We start from the raw sequence: 17,870 nt of genomic DNA on the forward strand, positions 1-17,870 counted from the left end.
AAGTTGTTTCTTTCATTAGTTCCAATGCAAGTACCTGGATGTTTCAGTTGAAGGTGCTGTATCTATGCACACCTTGCATTCTTCTCTGTGAGAGCTACACAGTCTAGCTCCTTCTACTTTTTTATATTAAAATAATTTATTTTCAAAGGCAAATATTGATGTAATTTAACTCTTACATTTGATGCTATGTCTTCATTCTAGAATTTATGTGAAAGAACATGGTCAATGGTTGCTGCACCAGAGTTAGGAGAAGTTCTTCCGTATCAGATAAAAAGATTTATATACTTTCCTATGGAAGATTAAGAGAACTGAAATCTAAGATACATGAAGAAATTCTAAGTGGAAAGGCCACTTAGTGGTTGATTTACAACAGCATTATAAGTGACAGGGTGATAGAAGTGTGGTAAGTGATTAGGATAATATTCTGCATAGTAAGAGAAACAATTTGAATTTTAGAAGGAAATTGCTTTACCATTTGCAAACTAAGGTAATTAAAATACAGTGAATTTCAAAATGCCTTTTTAATGACAATGTATGAACTTAATTTATTTTAATAAACCAAAATTATTGTTATTGAGTTAAGGCTATTTTACATTGAATGTGTATCTTGCCACTAATGTTAACTTATCCCATCTTACCCAAGGTTGTAGGTCAACAGATGGTAACAATATACTATTGTGTGACTGTGGAATAACATCTCTAGTGATTTGTCGGTGGTCTTTAACTTAACATAATTTGGAGAATATGATTCCTACAAATTAACATTTTTGTTTTTCTTGTAACTACAGGTTATTATGATGTTTGTAATGAAGATGAGTATAATGGAGCTATATGTTTCTGAATTCTGAACAACTATTTACAAAATTTTATCCTACTTTTTTCTGTTGAAAATATGACTTCTCTCGTCTGCTAAACACGTACAGACCTTTAGTTTTGATTTACATCAATTTAAATATACAAATGTATCACTGTAAAATAAACTTTAAGTGTAACAGATTTATAGAGAAAGTATTCGTATTTGTTTATGGTTGTATACCTATTTTGAGAAGAAAAGAAAAATATTAGAATGAAACAGATAATTTTACATGTGTTGATATCTTGCCAGCAAACCAGTAATTTCAAAGATTTTGAAAGAAAATCTGTTTTCTCTGCTTTGTATTAAATTCATTTATCTAAAATGTTATTGCTCCTGACTTAGAATCATCTTTTGCAAATTCTTCTTTTGTTTGTTTGTCTGTTTTCTTGTTGTTCACCATAGGCATAATATATCATTTTCTCGTCATCTAATTTCAGAAAACATTATTTGTACTATCCCCTCAGAGATTATGAAAGTGACTGATAAAATTTAATGGTGTTCATAAAATAATTTTCACATGTAATTTCACACTGAGTGTATTATTGTGTGTTATTTAGTATATTTTACATTTTGTTTCAATTAGAGAATGCTATTTAATCCAATTTTCGTTTAGTTATTGATCATTTTACTTTGTAAAATTGATATAATTGATTTTATTAAATTTATTGGGTCAATTTATTCAAGTAAAGAGTTGAACATTTTATTTTGGCATATACATGAAATAAACCAACAAAAGCAATACTAGCTATGTAATAGAAGCTACATAATTAGAAATAACTTCTTTTTGAAATCAGCCTGTTGTCTCAGGTGAAAAATTGAAAGTATCTATAGTGGTGACATTCTGCATATGAAGAGAGTATAATCGTATCCATGCTGCACAATTGACTCTCACAATTGAAACAAGATAAAGAGATGGACATTTTAGCAAAACTAAGTGAAAACCTTGTAAAATTTTCGGATTATGTTTCTACATTTAAACATCTACTGGGGGAGGTAGAGGCCAATTCTATGCAGTTCAAACCTGGAATTGCTGACAGATGTTAAGGGTATGCTCCACAGGTATTGATGCCTAAAATGCCCTGAACTCTTTTCATTTAGATTAACAAAAATATGGTTTTAGTTTTCCTCCTCTATATTCTGGCTTAGACAGAATTATCAAGCTATTTCAAGTGGATTTGATTCTAGATCTTTTTTTTTTTTTTTTTTTTTTTCCTGAAATGGAGTCTCACTCTGTTGCCCAGGCTGGAGTGCAGTGGCACAGTCTTGGCTCACTGCAACCTACACCTCCTAGGTTCAAGCAATTCTTTTGCCTCAGTCTCCCAAGTAGCTGGGACTACAGGCGCCCACCACCACACCTGGCTAATTGTTTGCATTTTTAGTAGGGACAGGGTTCACCATGTTAGCCAGGATGGTCTCAATCTCCTAACCTCATGATCTGCCCGACTCAACCTTCCAAAGTGCTGGGATTACAGGTGTGAGCCACTGCACCCAGCCTTGGTTCTAGATCTTGACACAGCACATCCTCAACTTACTGTCTCCAAGAATAGAAAAGCTGTGTGATATGGAAGAACAAAACCAAACATTTGTTATAGCTCAAGGAGATTTTATTTCTGCCCTGCTGTCCTGGGCTGTCAGAAGTGTAGTTCTGGCAGAAATTACTAGAAGGTAGAAGTGGGAAACGATCCTAAATGAAAATTGGGTGTGTGTTAAGACTGTCTTCTTAGGAACTGGCAGAATCAGCCTTCAGTTCTGGGTAGATTTTGGGCAATTGGGTGATATATAGATAGAGTGGTTATGTTGCATCAGGTCCTAAGGCAACTCGGCTTCTGCTAGTAGTAAAATCCAGTAAGATTGGTATTTTTTTGGACTATGAATTGGGTGATTTTTTAAAATAATAATTTTTAAAATATGTCAATTTTGAATTGCATACCTAGCTAAAAAATTTTAAGTTGAAGATGTAAAAATAATTCATACAAGTAATATAAACTATGTTTTCTTAAATTATTTATTTAACAAATCTAATTACATTTTAAATAAATTGCTGTCACCTGTTAGTATTTGTGAAGCATATATATTTTTAAGATTTTGCCTCTAAAACAGGTAACAATTTGAACAAAGAGGAAAACAAAAATTCAATGATTGGCATGAAAATAAATCTCAGGAAAATAAAAGGTTTGTATGATGACCTAATTAAAATAATGTAAAGGATAAAAATCTTAATATTTGTTTTTACACATTTTTGCACAAAAGTAGCACTGAGATAGTAATGTGCAGAAAGTACTATTAATTATATTCTTGAGACTTTCTTATTGACTTTGGCACTTAGAGAACCTCCAGCACAGGCCCAGGATTCCCTAGGCATTTCTTCCAGGAGAACATCGATGGAAATGAAGCAGAAGGCCATGTCCACAAAGATAAATGGGTGCTCACCTCCTAGAGACCAGTGGGTGCAGGTTGCAGAAAGAGTGGGCCCTTCTTGGAGGTCCGGGAAGGGGCCATGGGCACCATCCTAGAAAAGGGGCCTGGAGCTCCACTGAGCCCTCCTGCCTGCATGGGGCCTCAGAGGGCCCTGGGTGAGGCCAGCCTAGGTGCTCTGTCCTGTCCCTGGCCCTTAAGTCCTGCCTCACCTGCTAGCTTTTTCCACAGAAATCAGGATGGCAATCCTCAGTGCAGCCCCACTAGAGGAAGGAGATCAAGAGTGTCAAGGCCCACACTCATCTTGGCACATTAAGTAACTTACTGATTAACTAGTCAATAAGTAAGAGCAGAATGTGTGGCTGTGACCCCCTGAGATCACATTCTAGGAGGTACCCTGGGTGGCACCTGCCTGAGGCTGTGCATTGGAAGAAGGATGGACAGGTCGACTGGGCTTCAGTGAGCATGTACCCCTAGCCAGTCTGGGGAGACATGGACTTGGCAAGAGCAGGCAATAAGGGTGGCATACAGCAGACATGCTGAGCTGTCGGGTAGGCACAGAGGGGTAGGCATGAGCGGTTCCTGAAGGGGAGTACCCTCTCAGGGCCCTGAGCTCAGCCTAGAGATCCCCCAGCCTTTTGAAGCACAGGCTGTACCTGGAGCTGCACAAGTTGGGAGGGGCAAAAGCACTGGGCTGAGGCATCACCTTTTTTCTTCACTGGCTCCTATAAGCCTCAGGCTTCCCTAGGCATGCCTTGAGGAAGAAGATCCCTCTTCCTTGTGAGTGTAGGCGTAGAAGCAGCCAATCATGTGAGGTAAGCCCACCCACAGCCACTTTTGTGGGCCCACCTGGGCAACCTCACTCCAGTGGCCTGTGAAACCCAGCTGGAATTCCAGGGTCCAGAATTCACATTTGGTTCTAGAACCAAAGAGTTCAGCACCCAGGCCAGAACAGAAGTGGGCCTGTTAATTCCATGGCACAAGGCCCAAATCAGAAAACTGGCTTAACTGTTCAGCTGCACCCAGGCAGTGTGTGTATTGTCCCAAGCAAGTCCTGTTCTCTTCCTGGCTCCAATTATTTCACCTGCAACTTGTTATTTGTACCAGCTCTTTCTCTACCCCCCACATCCTGTGGTTTTTGAAATTCCTCTGAAGACTGCATGAGCTAAGCTTTAAGGGTCACAGTGCTCTAGCCTATTCAGGCTGTGCCAGGAAGAGAGATCTCTCAACCTACCTTGACTCTTAAGAGTCATGTATAAATAGTACCAAGTCTAGCAGGAGGGCTGTCACATACTCAGACTCTTTTTCTGGTCTCCATACCAAAAGATACATTAGAATGACAAGGCAAATAAGACATAGACCTGGCAGTTCTGTCTTTTAAAGGGCAGCCTCAGCCTGGTCACCCTGAACCACAATTTCAGGGTCTGTTTCAGCCTCCCAAAGTGCTGGGATTACAGGCGTGAGCACTCACACCTGCTCAGTGGTAATTTTGGATTTGCTAAATTTCAAAGATTAATCAGGGAGATGTGAGAAGGTGCCGAGACCAGCTCAGCTGGGGAGACCCTAACCCAGCTGTGCTAGAGGAATTAAAGACACATACACAGAAATATAGTGTGTGGAGTGGGGAATCGGGGGACTCAAAGCCTTCGTAGCTGAGAGCCCCGAATAGAGATTTGCCCACATATAAACCAGTGATAAGCATTGTTTCTACAGATTATAGATTAACCAAAAGAATTCCTTACGGGAAACAAAGGGATGGGCCGAAACAAAGGGATTGGCCTGGCTAGTTATCTGCAGCAGGAACATGTCCTTAAGGTACAGATCCTTCATGCTATTGTTTGTGGTTTAGGAACGCCTTAAAGCGGTTTTCCACCCTGGGTGGGCCAGGTGTTCCTTGCCCTCATTCCAGTAAACCCACAACCTTCCAGCGTGGGCATCATGGTCATCACGAACATGTCATGGTGCTGCAGAGACTTTTTTATGGCCAGTTTTGGGGCCAGTTTATGGCCAAATTTGGGGGCCCATCCCTAGCAGAAGTTGAGTGGAACACGTGCTAATTTATTTTTTTAGAGACAGTGTCTTACTCTGTCACCCAGGCTGGAGTGCAGTGGTGTGATCTCGGCTTACTGCAGCCTCAGTCTGGGCTCAAGATCCTTGTGCCTGAGCCTCATAAGTAGCTGGGACCACAGGTGTACACCAGCATTCCTGGCTAGTTTTTGTATTTTTTGTAGAGACGGGATCTTGCTATGCTGCCCAGGTTACAGATACAAATTTATATCAGGTAAAACCGCGAAACACATTATGTGCCCCTCATTCCTCCTGTTTGTAATTCCCTTCTTGCCTTTTCCCTTTTCATATGTTAGGTTTTGAGCTCCTTGGCCTTCTCTCTCTCTTTTTTTTTCTGCTTATGGAAAACTGTTACTGAGCTTGGGAATGTTGTGGGAGAAAGGTAATTTCAGGGGGACAAGAAAGAGAGGCTGGGCACGTGGCTCACGCCTGTAATCCCAGCACTTTGGGAGGCCGAGGTGGGTGAATCACCTGAGGTCAGGAGTTTGAGATCAGCCTGGTCAACATGGTGAAACCTTGTCTCTACTAAAAATACAAAAATTAGCCAGGTATGGTGGCGCATGCCTGTATCCCAGCTACTCAGGTGGCTGTGGCAGGAGAATCGCTTGAATCCAGGAGGTGGAGGTTGCAGTGAGCCGAGATCGTGTCATTGCACTTAAGCATGAACAATAAGAGTGAAACTCCATCTCAAAAGGAAAAAAAAAAAAAAAAAGAGGATATGTTTCTTCTTTTCAGAAGCTGCAAAGTGGTAGACACCATTTCATGTCATAAAATTGGTTCAAATAATCTTATCTGAATAAGGTGTGTAATTCAAATACTCATGAAATTTGTTCTGTTTTCTGTTGCTAAAAACGGTACTTGGGAACAAGATACTGAAACATGCAGGAAATGGATGAATCTCAAAAACATGCTGTGTGGAAGAAGCCAGACCCAAAAGAACATTCCATATCATTCTATTGATGTGAAATTCTAGAAACACCAAACCTAATCCACAGTGACACAGAGCAGATCGGTGGTTGCCTGGGTCAGGGGTGGAAGGTGGATTGACTGGGAGGGGTCAGAGGGAACTCCCTGGAGTAATGGGAAAGTTTTTTTTTTTTTTTTTTTTTTTTGAGACAGGGTCTCGCTTTATTGCCCAGGCTGGAGTGCAGTGGCTCGATCTCAGCTCACTGCAACCTCTGCCTCACAGGTTCAAGAAATTCTCCTGCCTCAGCATCCTGAGTAGCTGGGACTACAGGTGTGCACCACCACACCTGGCTGATTTTTATATTTTTAGTAGACACGGGGTTTCACAATGTAGTCCAGGGCGGTCTCGATCTCCTGACCTCAGGTGATCAGCCTGCCTCGGCCTCCCAAAGTGCTGGGATTACAGGCACAAGCCACCGCAGCAGCCTACGGAAAGTTTTTTTTTGTTGATTTGTTTGTATTTTTGTATTGAGACAGGGTCTCATTGTGTTGCTCAGCCTGGAGTGCAGTGGCTCTGCCTCAACTCACTACAGCCTTCCTGACCTGAGCCTAAGTGATCCTTCCACCTCAGCCTCCCAGGTAGCTGGGACCACAGGCCTTTGCCAACATGCTTGGCTAAATTTTTAAATATTCTTTGTAGAGATGATATATGACTATATTGCCCAGGCTGGTCTGGAACTCCTGGGGTCAACAATGCTTCCACCTTGGCTTCTCAAAGTGTTGGGAGTATAGGCATGGGCCATCGCACCTGGCCTTAAATTTTGTTTGTTTGTTTGTTTGTTTGTTTGTGACAGCATCTTGATCTGTCACCCAGGCTGGAGTGCAGTTTTGCAGTCATAGCTCACTGCTGCCCTCAACTCCTGGCTCACGTGATCCTCCTGCCTCAGCCTCCTGAGAAGCTGGGACCACAGGTGCATGCCACCATGCCTGGCTAATTTTTTTTTAAAAATTGCAGCCACGTATCTCCTATGTTGCCCAGGCTGTCCTGGAACTCCTGGCCTCCAGCTGTCCTCCCGGTTCAGCCTCCCAAAGTTGGGATTACAGGCATGAGCCACTGCACCCAGTAGAAAGTTCTGTATCTTGATAGTGGCAGTGGGTACTGAGGTATATCCATTTGCTAAGCCTCATCAAACTGCACAAAGTGAGACCCTGTCTCAAAAAAAACCTATGCACTTAAAATGATGCATTTTATTGTATGTATACTTCAATAAAGTTTATTTTAAATAATGAAACAACAGTCCATGGAAGTATTTATACAAAGGGGAGGGCGGTCTTTGAAGACATTCAGAATTAAGAGATCAGTTTTAGACCTTGCCAAAAAAAAAAAAACACCCCAAAACCAAAAAACCTTTAACCTCAAAAACCACGCAGGAGGGCGGCTGAGGCCAGAGGATCGGAAATGCCTGTTACTCTAATTGGATATTGTGCTTGATAATTGTTGTCATGGTATTGATATTAAAATATTAAATAGCAATTAAAATATCAAGTGACATCTCTGTAGATATAAACACGTATGTGTGTGTGTGTGTGTGTGTATATATATATATGGGCTGAGCATGGTGGCTCACACCTGTAATCCTAGCACTTTGAGAGGCAAAGACGGGAGGATCTCTTGAGGCCAGGAGTTCGAGAGCAGCCTGGTCAATATAGCAACACCCCATCTCTATTTTAAAAAAATCTGCGGTGAAACCCCGTCTCTACTAAAAATACAAAAAATTAGCCGGGCGTGGTGGCGGGTGCCTGTAGTCCCAGCTACTAGAGAGGCGGAGCTTGCAGTGAGCCAAGATCGTGCCACTCCACTCCAGCCTGGGCGACAGAGCGAGGCTCTGTCTCAAAAAAAAAAAAAAAAAAAAAATCTGGCCGGATACAGTGGCTCACACCGGTATACCCAGCACTTTGGGAGGCTGAGGCAGGAAGATCATGAGGTCAGGAGATTGAGACCATGCTGGCTAACTCGGTGAAACCCTGTCTCTACTAAAAATACAAAAAATTAGCCGGGCATGGTGGCACACGTCTGTAGTCCACCCGCCTCAGCCTCCCAAAGTGCTAGGATTACAGGCATGAGCCACTGCACCTGGCCCTATATCCAGATAATTTTAAAAACATTTTGTTTTAAAACAAGACAGGCAGATCACCTGAGCTCAGGAGTTTGAGACCAGCCTGGCCAACATGGTGAAACCCCATCTCTACTAAAAATACAAAAATCAGCCAGGCATGGTGGCGCGTACCTGTAATCCCACCTATTCAGGAAGCTGAGGCAGGAAAATCACTTGAATTTGGGAGGCGGAGGTTGCAGTGAGCTGAGATTGTGCCAATGCACTCCAGCTTGGGCGACAGAGTGAGACTCCGTCTCAAAAAAAAAAAAAAAAATAGCTGGGAGTGATGGCATGTGCTTTTAGTCCCAGCTACTTGGGAGGCTAAGGCAGGAGAATCACCCGAGCCCAGGTGGTTGAGGCTACAGTGAACTGTGATCCAGCCTGGGTGACAGAGCATGACACTATCTCAAGAAAAGTCTTTTCTTTTTATTATTTATTTATTTATTATACTTTAAGTTCTAGGGTACATGTGCACAACGTGCAGGTTCGTTACATATGTATACATGTGCCTGCCATATTGGTTTGCTGCACCCACTAACTCGTCATTTACATTAGGTATTTCTCCTAATGGTGGCACATATATACCATGGAATACTATGCAGCCATAAAAAAGGATGAGTTCATGTCCTTTGTAGCGACATGGATGAAGCTGGAAACCATTATTCTGAGCAAACTAGCGCAAGGACAGAATACCAAACACCGCATGTTCTCACTCAGGTGGGAATTGAAAAATGAGAACACTTGGACACAGGGCGGAGAGTATCACACACCAGGGCCTGTTGTAGGGTTGGGGGATGGGGGAGGGATAGCATTAGGATAGGATTAGTAGAAGAAAAGTCTTTTCGAGTTAGTATGGCAGAGTGATTTAGAGTGACAGCATAAACACTTGGAAACAGATTGATTAGGTCAAATTCCCAGTTCTGCATCTTACCAGCTCTGTGGTGTCAGAAAAGTTACTGAACCTTCATGTGTCTCAGTTTCCACATTTGAGAAATGGGAATAATAATAGTCCCTATCCTGTGGTTTGGTTATGGTTTGTTGTGTGGAAATTTGGTTCTCAGTGTTGGAGGTGGGGCCTGGTGGGAGGTGTTTAGGTCATAGGGGCAGATCTCTCATGAACGGCTTGGTGTCATTCTTGTGGCACTTAGTAATTCTCACTCTTTTTTTCTTTTAATTTTTTGAGATGGAATCTTGCTCTGTTGTCCAGGCTGGAGTGCAGTGGTATGATCTTGGCTCACTGCGACCTCCACCTCCCAGGTTCAAGCAATTCTCCTGCCACAGCCTCCCAAGTAGCTGGGATTACGGGTGCCTGCCACCACGCCTGGCTAATTTTTTTAGTTTTATTTATTTATTTTGTTTGTTTGTTTTGTTTTTTGAGACGGAGTTTTGCTCTTGTTCCCCAGGGTGGAGTGCAATGGCACGATCTCGGCTCACCGCAACCTTCCCCTCCTGGGTTCAAGCAATTCTCCTGCCTCAGCCTCCCGAGTAGCTAGGATTGCAGGCATGCACCACCACGCCCGGCTTTTTGAGCCAAGGCATTTGAGACAAGAGCCAAGGAGTTTGAGACAGACCAGCCTGAACAACGTAGTGAGACTCCAAAATGTCACCAAAAATTTTAAAAATGAGCAGGGTATGGTGGTGCATGCTTGTGGTCCCAGCTACCTGGGAGGCTGAGATGGGAGGATCACTTGAGCCTAGAAGGTCGAGGCTGCAGTGAGACATGGTGGTGCCACTGTACTCCAGTCAGGGCACAGGTTGAGATCCTGTCTCCAAAAAACAAAAACAAAAAAGTAGGCTGGGTGTGGTGGTTCATGCCTGTAATCCCAGCACCGTGGGAGGCTGAAGCGGGTGGATCACTTGAGGTCAGGAGTTCGAGACCAGCCTGGCCAACGTGGTGAAACACGGTCTCTACTAAAAATACAAAAATTAGCCGAGCATGATGGTGTGCACTTGTGGTCCCAGCTGCTCTGGTGGCTGATGCAGGACAGTCACTTGAGCCCAGGAGGTCAAGGCTGCAGTGAGCTTTGATGATGCCAGTGCACTCCAGCCTGGGCAACAGAGTGAGACCCTGCCTCAAAAAGCTGCTACACTGGTACTAAACTACATAATTATGTAATCAAATTATTCTTTCTCAACACACATTGATATATTGATGAATATATGTGGGAGTTTTATTACTGAAGCATTTGTTTCTTTAGTCTGTTTGCTGTGGAACCACATAGCCTTCCTGGTGTGCTAAGATGTGAACTGAAGTCTGCGCGCAGTGGCTCATGCCTGTAATCCCAGCTACTCAGGAGGCTGAGACAGGAGAATCACTTGAACCCAGGAGGCGGAGGTTGCAGTGAGCCGAGATCGCGCTATTGCACTCCAGCCTGGGAGAAAAAGTGGGACTCCGTCTCAAAAAAACAAAACAAAACAAAACAAAACGAACAAACAAAAAAAAAACGTGAACTGATACTCTTGGGCTGTGACTTCATGAAAAGATATTATCATTGTTTATAAACATAACAATTGTAATAACTTCTAGTGCATATAATTCTCAGAAAAATGCAAACTCTATTTTTAAAAAGTTAGCCAGGTGTGGTGGCATGCACCTGTGTCTAACTACTCAGGAGGCTGTGGCAGGAGGGTTGCCTGAGTCCAGGAATTGGAGGCTGCAGTGAGCTAAGATCATGCCACTGCACTCCAGCCTGGGTGCCAAAGCACATCCCTGTCTCTAAAACAAGCAAACAAAAAAAATGCATATACCAAATGATTGAGGCCGTTCTGTTAGGAGTGATGCTACATTATAACTAGGTATCAACAAGAATGGAATTATATGCTTATAATTGCACTTCTCTGATGACTGGAATTACTTTACACACATTAGCTTCTAGGTCCATACATATCAAACGTTATTTCTCTTTTCTCTTTTTCTTTTCTTTTCTTTTCTTTTTTTTTTTTTGAGACAGTCTTGCTCTGTCACCCAGGCTAGAGTGCAGTGGTGCAGTCTCAGTTCACGGCAACCTCTGCCTCGGGTTCAAGCAATTCCCCTGCTTCAGCCTCCCCAGTAGCCAGGATTAGGTGCATGCCACCACGCCTGGCTAATTTTTTCTATTTTTAGTAGAGACAGGGTTTCGCCATGTTGGCCAGGCTGGTCTCAAACTCCTGACCTCAGGTGATCTGCCTGCCTCAGCCTCCCAAAGTGCTGGGATTATGGGTGTGAGCCACTGCACCCGGCCTTCAAACGTTATTTCTCCTCTACTACCCATATATATATATTTTTTTTAGACAAGGTCTTTCTGTGTCCTCCAGGCTGCATGCAGCAGTGTGATGACAGCTTACTGCAGCCTCAACCTCTCATGCTCAAGCGACCCTCCCACATCAGCCTCCTGAGTAGCTGGGACTACAGGTATGTGCCACCATGCCTGGCTAATTTTTGTATTTTTTGTAGAGATAGGGTTTTGCTGTGTTGCCTAGGTTGGTTTAGAATTCCTGAGCTCAAGCAATCTGCCCGTCTTGTCCTCCCAAAGTGCTGAGATTACAGATGTGAGCCACTACACCTGGCAAAAAAAAAAAAAGATAATTAAAAAAACAAAAAGAAAGTATTCTGCTTACCATGATCCTGGGAACTGGGACCCCTAAGTCCATCAGACCCTAATGTTATAAAGATTGGAAACACATTACAAAACTTAGCCAGGTATGGTGGCACATGCTTGGAGTCCCAGCTACTTGGGAGACTGAGGTAGAAAGATCATTTGAGGGCTGGGTGCGGTGGCTCACGCCTGTAATTTCAGCACTTTGGGAGGCCAAGGCAGGTGGATCACCTGAGGTCAGGAGTTCGAGACCACCCTAATCAACATAGTGAAGCCTTGTCTCTACTAAGAATACAAAAATTAGCTGGGTGTTGTGGCACATGCCTGTAATCCCAACTACTCAGGAGGCTGAGGCAGGATAATCGCTTGAACCCAGGAGGTGGGGGTTGCAGTGAGCAGAGATCAAGCCATTGCATTCCAGCCTGGGCGACAGAGCAAGACTCCATCTCAAAAAACAACAACAACAACAACAAAAACCATTTGAGCCCAGAAGTTTGAGACCAGACTGAGTAATATAGTGAGACCCCATTTCTAAAATAAGTGTTTTTAAAAATTAGCTGGGCATGGCAGGAGGATTACTTGAACCCAGGAGTTCACGGTTATAGTGAGCTATGATTGTGCCACTACACTCCAGCCTGAGCAGGAGACCAAAACTCTGAAAATGGTTCACCAGAAGAGATGCTCAGAGGACCCCTTTCCAGTTTTTTTTTTTTTCTTGGAGACAGAGTCTTGCTCTGTCACCCAGGTTGGAGTGCAATGGCACAATCTCGGCTCACTGCAACCTTCCGCCTCTTGGGTTCAAGCAATTCTAGTGCCTCAGACTCCCAAGTAAGTGGGACTCCAGGCACGCACCACCATGCCCGCCTAATTCTGTATTTTTAGTAGAGATGGGGTTTCACCATGTTGTCTAGGCTAGTGTTGAACTCCTGGCCTCAAGTGATATGCACACCTCAGCCTCCCAAAATGCTGGGATTCCAGGCATGAGCCACCACTCCTGGCCTCTACTTTTCTATTTCTACTCTCTTTGATTCCGGGTCTGTGTGATCCAGCTACCAGGGACACCAGTTGTCAGTGTGTACCACACCTTGGAGGGCAGCATCCCAGATCTGCAGAGTGTTAGCTTCAGGCTGGTGCATTCACCGAGCCTTTCAGGGCTGCCCCATCTTCCTACCAGGCTGCCCACTTCTTTTTCTTTTTTCTTTTCTTTTCTTTTTTTTTTTTTTTTTTTGAGACAGAGTCACCTCTGTGGCCCAGGCTGGAGTGCAGTGGCGCGATCTTGGCTCACTGCAACCTCTGCCTCCTGGGTTCAAGTGATTCTCCTCTCTCAGCCTCCTGAGTAGCTGGGATTACAGGTACATGCCACCATGTCCAGCTAATTTTTTGTATTTTTAGTAGAGACGGGGTTTCACCATATTGATCAGGCTGGTCTCGAACTCCTGACCTTATGATCTGCCTGTCTCGGCCTCCCAAAGTGCTGGGATTACAGGCATGACCCACCGTGCCCGGCCTTAATTTTATTTTTTGTAGAGATGGGATCTCATCATGTTTCCCAGGTTGGTCTCAAATTCCTGTCTTTAAGTGATCCTCCCAGCTTGGCCTCCCAAAGTGCTGAGATTACCCATGCCCAGCCTTAATTTTTGTATTTTGGTATTTAGTATTTTTGTATTTTTATTAGAGACAGGGTTTCGCCATGGTCTCGAACTCCTGGCCTCATGCAATCTGCCTGCCTCGGCCTCCCAAAGTGCTGGGATTGTATAGGCGTGAGCCACTGTGCCTGGCCAAATAAAGGGAAATCTTGAGTCTCTTTGTATTAGTCCTTTCTTTATTGCACTCAAAGAATAACTGGAATTGGGTAATTTATAAAGGAAAGAGATGTATTTGCTCACGGTTCTGCAGGCTGTACAGGAAGCATAGTGTTGGCATTTGTTTCTGGTGAGGCCTCAGGAAGCTTCCAATCATAGCAGAAGGTATAAACCAAAAAGTATCTGAGACAGGTCTTGATCAATTTAGACAATTTATTTTGGGCTGGGCGCTATGGCTCATGCCTGTAATTCCAGCACTGGGAGGCTGAGGCAGGTGGATCACTTGAGGCCAGGAGTTTGAGACTGGCCTGGCCAATGTTGTGAAACCCTGTCTCTACAAAAAATACAAAAATTAGCCGTCATCCTAGCTACTCAGGAGGCTGAGGCAGGAGAACTGCTTGATCCTGGGAGGCGAGATTGCAGTGAGGCAAGATCACACCACTGCACTCCAGTCTGGGCAACAGAGTAAGTGAGACTCCATCTTAAAAAAAAAAAGTTTGTTTTGCCAACATTAAGGATGCATGCCTGGGAGGCAGGTCTGTATCTTTCTCCAAAGATTACTTTGAGAGGTTCAATATTTAAAGGAGAAAAGACAGATATTGGGGAAGGAAGAAGACATTTTAAAAAGGTGTGGGTAGATAAGAGACAAACGGTCGCATTCTTTTAAGTCTTCAATCAGACTTTCTTTTTTTTGTTTGTTTTTTTGGGTTTTTTTTGAGGCGGAGTTTTGCTCTTATTGCCCAGGCTGGATTGCAATGGCGCCATTTCGGCTTACTGCAACCTCGGACTCCTGGGTTCAAGCGATTCTCTTGCCTCAGCCTCCCAAGTAGCTGGGATTACAGGCCACCGACACCTTGCCCAGCTAATTTTTGTATTTTTAGTAGAGATGGGGTTTCACCATCTTGGCCAGGCTGGTCTTGAACTTAAGACCTAAGGTGATCCACCTGCCTCAGGCTTCCAAAGTGGTGGAATTATAGGCATGAGCCACCATGCCAGCCTTTAATCAGACTTTCGCCAAATACACAATGTACATCTGGGGGAAGGGTAGAGGAATACTCACTTAGGCCATTTCTTATCTTTTTTGAGACATAGTTTCAGTCTTGTTGCCCAGGCTGGAGTGCAATGGCGCAATCTCGGCTCATGGCAAGCCTCTGCCTCCCAGGTTCAAGCGATACTCCTGCCTCAGCCTCCCGAGTAGCTGGGATTATGGGTGCCTGCCACCACACCCGGCTAATTTTTGTATTTTTAGTAGAAATGGGATTTCACCGGGCGTGGTGGCTCACGCCTGTAATCCTAACACTTTTGGAGGCTGAGGCAGGTGGATCACCTGAGGTCAGGAGTTTGAGACCAGCCTGGCCAACATGGCGAAACCCCATCTCTACTAAAAATACAAAAATTAGCCGGGCAGTAGTAGCATGTGCCTATAATCCCAGCTACTTGGGAGGCTGAGGCAGGAGAATTGCTTGAACTCGTGAGGCAGAGGTTGCAGTGTGCGGAGGTCGCATCACTGCACCCAGCCTGGGTGACAGAGCAAGACTCCGTCTCAAAAAAAAAAAAAAAAATTTGCTCGGGGTTTCACCACGTTGGTGAGGCCAGTCGTGAACTCCTGACCTCAGGTGATCCACCTGCCTCGCCTCCCAAAGTGCTGGGATTTCAGGCGTGAGCCACCGCCCCCAGCCGTCACTTTTGCCTTTGTCTAGTTCAGGGAATCTGAATTTTTCTAGCAGAGGAAGCAAACAAATACGCATTTGTCTTAGGTGAGCAGAGGGATGACTTAAGAGGTCAGTAAAATTCTTGGTGCTCACAAGGAATTTCCTAGCAGGCAAACTGGGTGACAGGTATGTAGCTTTTTTTTTTTTTTTTTTTTTTGAGACAGTCTAACTCTGTTGCCCAGGCTGGAATGCAGTGGCATGATCTCGGCTCACTGCAACTTCCTCCTCCAGGGTTCAGACGATTCTCCTGCCTCAGCCTCCCGAGCAGCTAGGATTACAGGTGTGCACCACCACGCCCAGTTAATTTTTTGTATTTTCAGTAGAGACGGGTATATCACCAGGTTGGCCAGCCTGGTCTCCAAATCCTGACTTCAGGTGATCCGCCCACCTCAGCCTCCCAAAGTGTTGGGATTACAGGCGTGAGCCACTTGGCCTCTCTCCTTGCATATTCATGTGCCTGCAACCCCAAGAGGGAGCTCCTGGCCCCTTGGTTAGGGTCGGGGCCCCAGAGGCCCAGGGTCAAGGCTATGGCCCCATCCAAAGGACGTGCATCCATGCAAGAGGCTGCATCCGACAGGAATGGAAGAGGCTTCGCTGGGGCCTGCTGGAATTCTTGCTGTGGAAAGCAAGAGGAGGTGCTCCTTGAAGAAACGGGGATACCACGATCTCAGGGGTTCTGTCCTGGCCTGCGTCCCTGGATCATCCAGCCTGTGTTGGGGTGGGCAGCCGACCTCGCCCTTCTTAGCGGGGGCTGAGGGTGAGCGTCCCGCTTCCCCAAAGGCCTAACCCAGGGTTCCAGCCGCAGGCCCCACTGGGCAGTGCGGGGCCCCGCCCGCCCCTCCAGGCCTGGCACTCGCCCTCAGCAAAGATGGCGCGGACGGTCTCAGGCGCCTCACGCGACCCATCCGCCGGGCTCCTCCGGCGCTGCTCTTAGCCCCGCAGACGGCTGCCGAGCGGTGCAGGGGAAAGTGTGATCCGAGGCACGGCGGTGGCTGCGCGCTGGCGCTGCAGGGCTGGATGCTGTATCCCCGGGAGAGCCCGTCGCGGGAGTCCAAGGAGCTGGGCGGCCTCTGGAGCTTCCGCGCCGACTTGGACAATCGACGCCAGGGCTTCGAGGAGCAGTGGTACCCGCGGCCGCTGCGGGAGCTGTGGGGCAGGGCCGGGAGGCGCCCGGAAGCCCGGCGGTGGGAGGGGGGAGCCCCGGTTCCCTGCAGGCGCCTTCCCCTGGGCGCCCCGGAGCTGGCGCCCTACAGGAAGTTAAAGGTCAATGGGCTTAGGGGCGCAGACTTGGGGGACGGGGAGACCGGGGGAACTGGGGAGGGCCGAGGCGGGAGAAGAAGGAAGCGCTGCTGCCGAACCCTCTCACGAGACGAAGGGTGAGCCCGGGCAGTGTCTTTCTTTTTAATGTTTATTTTAAATTTTAAAAATTGTTTTGAGACTGGGTTTGGCCCTGTCGCCCAAGCTGGAGCAGAGTGGTGTAATACTAACTTCTGAGCTCAAGGGATTCTCCCGCCCCAGGCTTGCAAGTTAGCTGGGGCCACCACGCCTGGCTATTAAAAAAAAAAAAACAAAACCTTGACCAGACTTGGTGGCTCACGCCTGTAATCCCAGCACTTTGGGAGGCCGAGACAGGTGGATCACTTGAGGCCAGGAGTTCGAGACCAGACTGGTGAAACCCCGTCTCTATTAAAAATACGAAAATTTGCTGGGCATGATGGTACACACCTGTAATCCCAGCTACTCGGGAGTCAGAGGCAGGAGAAGTGCTTGAACCCGGGAGGCGGAGGGTGCAATGAGCCGAGATCACAGAGCCACTGGACTGCACTCCAGCCTGGGTGACAGAGTGAGACTCCGTCTCAAAAAATAAATAAATAAATAAATAAATAAATAAATAAATAAATAAATAAATTGTTTTTTCTTTTTTAAAGATATAGGTCTCACTGCATTGCCCAGGCTGGTCTCGAACTCCTAGCCTCAAGCCATCCTCCCACGTTGACCTCCCAAAGCACTGATTACAGGCATGAGCCACACAGACACTGGTCTGGCCAGAGCGGCATGTGCTGCACAGAGCTGGGAGGAGGGAGACAGTTTAGACCTCCTGAGGTCAGCTCTGCTGAGGCAGGAAGGTCCCTTGGTTTTCAAGGTTCAGGTTGAGGACAGGACATGATATCAGGCCAAGGACACCACCCCTGTTTTCCTCCTAACTTGGATATGGTCAGCAGAGAAGGGGGACCGGGTGAGGTCTGGGCCGCGTTTTCCTTGCTTGCATCCCCTTAGAAAAACTTTGCACCATTCAGTACAGGAGGAAGAGAGAAGAGGGCTGGGTGCCAGCGTGCGTCCCACTCACAGTGTCCTAAGCAAAGCCCCGCATCCCCCCAAAC

The sequence above is a fragment of the Pan paniscus genome, chromosome 6, assembly GCF_029289425.2.
Source record: "Pan paniscus chromosome 6, NHGRI_mPanPan1-v2.0_pri, whole genome shotgun sequence".
NCBI classification, from domain to species: Eukaryota; Metazoa; Chordata; class Mammalia; order Primates; family Hominidae; genus Pan; species Pan paniscus.